Below are 4,332 nucleotides of genomic sequence, written 5' to 3' on the forward strand. Positions count from 1 at the left end.
CAAATTATGATGTAGCACAAAAGGCATACAATATTGAATGTGAAACTCTTTCTTCCCATAAATAGGTCCATAAGACATAGCCGTGTCAAGGACAACATACCAAAGTATATTAGCTTTGCTATAGCAGCTCTTTTCCTTCATTCGACCAAGTACAGTTTAGTTTCCATTTTTACTGTAGTATGCTAGCAATATACATCACTTAAACGGTCCAATACATACGAATAATAGCAGAATAAAATAGTCTAGCACTTTTGAAAAGCTAACCAAAGCCTGTTTTCTATTTCTATCCCTCTAACGTGACTAACTACATTTAATCATCTGTATAGAGAAAATATTTATCCAAAAAATGCATATACATGAATGTCAGGATTCATAAATAATATGCTTTTACTTATGGCTTTCAGTTTTAAAACCAAAATTTTTCATCATGCATCAATGCACAAACTCAAAGATTCATTTTTCTAGCACTTCACTTTACAAGATTTCACAAAAAGAAACAAAATAATTGCAATGAATTTAACACACCTTCTGGTAAGTCAGATGCTTGATCTAGACAGTTAGTTTCAGGAAATAGAACCAGGTGCCGCAGAATAAGAAAAAATTTCTATCAAATAATCAGCTAATGTATGCCAAGTACTTCGAACTCATATTAACAACAGAGCTCTCAAAGGCCACGTAATTGCTGAAGCGTGATTAATATTGCCTTAGAAAGAAGTCAAGACCAATTTTTTTGGGGATAAGTAATGTCAAGACCACAATCAGTTTCACCAGGTGAGTTAAATACATAAATTTACCTATTTGTATGAGGAACTCAATAAAATTACACCTTTATTGACCTAAAAGAAAATGAAGGGAAGAGAGGAAGAGTAACAGATGAATTTTTTTTATCAGATTTAAGAGAAAATAAATATAAATGTCAGGACGAAGATTATTTTCTATCCAAATTACTCATATAGAATACCTGTTTACGTGGAAAACTCATCAAAATTCACCTCCTGCCTTCAAGAAAACGAAGTGAAGGAAAGAAATCATCAAGAAACTTATGGAACCAACAAACGCAACATAACAAATTAACTATCTCACTCTTCAACTTCAAAGGTTAGGGGTCATCCGCGTTCTTTTGTCTACTTCATGCCTTTTAAGAAATAAAAAAGAGTAATAGTGGAAAACAATAGAGAGCAATCTTAATATGATATAAAGAACTTTCACACAACTCTTGAGCAATCTCCTCAAAAGTTGATTTTTCAAAAGCAAAACATTTAGAAAAAAGGACAGCTAATACTTAAGTCTTTTAGGGTAGCAGGAGTTTCCAACAAACAAATATGGGACATCCAAATACCAAGCATCAAGAAAAATTTACTGTTGCGGAACAAGAAGTACAAAATCTGCATAGATAAATTGTTGTCTCCAACGTAAAATTTAATAACTAATGGCCATGTCATTTTATTTATTTGACACCACTTGTTACTTTGATTGAGGAATATCAATAAACTACAGGTATAACAAATACAAAATAGACACCTCCCAAATTCCATAATGTTTGTCTGAAAGTTTTAATTCATATTTGGTTATAACTCTCTCAATAGCAATTAATTATGTTCAGTTTGTAGATTATCTCTTGCATTTGTATAGTGTCCTAAAAGAGAATCATACTTTCCCTATCTTGATGCTCTTTCAATATCAATTTATCAGAAATACAACATATATTTTTGGAATGTTAGAGAAAACCGACAAATTAGAATAGTTAACGACCTATACCAAAAACTAAATGCAATGAAATCTTAGGGAGCTTTTTAATACTATAAATGTTTGTGGTAAAGTAGCTAAGCATGCAGCATAACAAGAACACAATAGAAGCTTGAAAGCTGTTAGACGCAAACTAATAATCATTTCAGTGCTCTATTGAAAATGTATAGCACATCGTGTCAGAGAGCCAGGGGACATGAAATCAAATCCATGCTCAATTCTATTCGCGTGTACAAAGCATCAAAGAACACCAAATACCATGAATGCTAAAAATATATATATAAACCCCAAGCAGCAAGAAATAAATATTACTTACTTTGTTCAAATAGAAGAACACAAATATACTTGATTTGCATATTATCTGGGTCAATTACTGTCGCCCAAAATAAAGAAAGAAAAAGGAAACATTAAACATATCAGCTTAGTGTTTTTGTTTTCATTTCAATGTAGTCATTCTCAGATCCCACTTGTAGGATTGTACTGGGTCGTTGTTGTTGTAGTCATTCCTAAACCCATTTTGAACACAGAATAAACATTGTCCGTCTTCATCTCTTAATTTTCTAATGTTGTACTTCTCATTAAAATATCTTCTTTTTTCATCTCTTAATTATCTAATATTGTACTTGTAACCTAAATTCTCTTCTTGTTTCTTTTTTATATCTCTTTTTTTTTTCCAGCATTCTATCTCAAAGATTTTTCAATCAAGTAAAAGATAAATAAGTAAATAAACTTCATGAAAAAGGTGAAGACAATAAACTTATCAAATTAACCTCCGAAATCTTTAAATAAAATACTTGCAACTAAGTTACACATTACTATAATTTTAAAGAGTTACACTTCCCAAAATATCAACCTAGTCATATTACACTTTAAATTACGCGTGGTGCAACTCAAAATCCATTTCATTTCTTACACATTTGGTCTTACCCCACTCATCCGATTTTTCTTTAATTGTAGTTCATCAATAATAAATTCCTCAAACCTAAAAATTTCTTAAAATAGAGCAATCTCATTACTCACCAAAGTAACCCCAACAATTCCTTGGGGTTGCGTAAAGAAACATAATAAGAAAAGCAGTAATAACAAATCTGAACAAACACGCACAATTTCGTGAAGAACGTTAACTAAAGTTTTTCCTTTGAGCTCATACACGTCTTCTTTGTATCTGAGCAGACAAAACATTACGATTAGCGTTGTTCATCTTCCAAAGAAAGCTCCAGCATAAGGTGCTTGCTTTTTTCTGCTATCTGCAGTTATAATATAATAGATTGAGGTCCTGCATCAAAGTTACATAATCTATAAATAAATTCAAAAAATGAGGGGTATTAATTGGCCATATAAATATTAAGAAAATTGCCAATTAGCCATTAGAACCATCAGTTAACAAAATCTCCAACTCAATTATTGAAGCCCAATTTCAAACATTTCAGCCTTTAATGCCGAGATATAGTTTTTTACGGCATATGGTCAAATACCTTGGCTGCAACAATGCTCTTGTCTGTTTTTATGTCATTTTCGCTCCAGATGTTAATTCAATGTGCCCAAATCGTGTTTAAACCTATACATGAAGAAACCAAACATGCATGTCAAAAGCAGATGTACACAGTGGAAAAAATATTCCAAAAGAACAATAAATAAGAGATATCCACAAAATACCCATTACCAACAAAGAGGTGCAACAAATAACAAATGGATACAACAGGCAAAGCAAGCGACAGTGAAGAAAAATTCAACAGAACTCAGAAATGTAGCACAGACCAAGTCAAAACTGGAAGAACAAAGGAGAAATTGGAAAGCAATTCCATATTTCATCAGTATGGACTAATAGCCCGTTTGGTCAAGCTGCAAAAATCAGCTTATTTTGAAAAGTATTTTTTTTCAAAAGTGCTTTCTCACCAGTTTGTGTTTGACTAATTAGTTTGAAAAGCACTTCTGAGCAGCAATTAGTGTTTGGCCAAGTTTTAAAAAACTGCTTTTAAGTGTATTTTTCTCAAAAAAGTGCTTTTGGAAAGAAGCTACTTTTTTCTGCTTCTCCAAAACTGTTTCTGCTTCTCCTCAAAAGCACTTTTTTCCTTCCAAAAGCTTGGCCAAACACCTTAATTTTTGGCCAAAAGTGTTTTTGGAAAAAAAAAAACACTTTTGGCCAGAAATAAGCTTGGTCAAACATGCTACAAGACAGTTAAAGCTTAGAATGAAAAATCGGATCCTTCTAGAGTTTTATTTTAACAAGTACTGACACAATTACTATTTTGCCCTTAAAAGAAGCTAGATTTACAAATATACCATTGGTCGATCATCTTCTCTCTTCTATGTAATAGAAAAATATAGATGTCTAGATATTTTTTTATTTTTTGGATTGTATTCTTTTCTTATCTTTTTAGCTTGCTACTTGACTTAATCACATGTTTCACTATTTTTCTTTTAATATAATATAGATGTCCAAATATTTTTCTATTTTTGAAATGTATTCTTTTCTTATCTATTGAATAATATATATTTGCTAACTAATTTAGAAAAAAAGATATCAAAAAATAAAATGATTCAACCAATAGATTAAGCTATATATATATATTCTCTTATGGAAAT

The 4,332-nt window shown here is 31.2% G+C and overlaps 1 long non-coding RNA gene across 2 annotated transcripts; it reads right to left on the minus strand.

Moving 5' to 3' along the window:
• Positions 1–2,503: 2,503 nt before the first annotated feature.
• LOC107820025 (uncharacterized) lies at positions 2,504–3,913 on the minus strand. 2 transcript variants are annotated; one of them, XR_001655837.2, is made up of 3 exons: positions 3,643–3,913; positions 3,222–3,304; positions 2,504–3,022 (listed from the first exon to the last, which is right to left on the minus strand). It is a non-coding gene; the product is annotated as an uncharacterized LOC107820025 (long non-coding RNA). The 2 variants fall into 2 exon arrangements; XR_001655836.2 differs by lacking the exon at positions 3,643–3,913 and adding an exon at positions 3,410–3,634.
• Between the last annotated feature and the right edge of the window lie 419 nt (positions 3,914–4,332).

The sequence above is a fragment of the Nicotiana tabacum genome, chromosome 5 (genome assembly GCF_000715075.1).
Source record: "Nicotiana tabacum cultivar K326 chromosome 5, ASM71507v2, whole genome shotgun sequence".
NCBI classification, from domain to species: Eukaryota; Viridiplantae; Streptophyta; class Magnoliopsida; order Solanales; family Solanaceae; genus Nicotiana; species Nicotiana tabacum.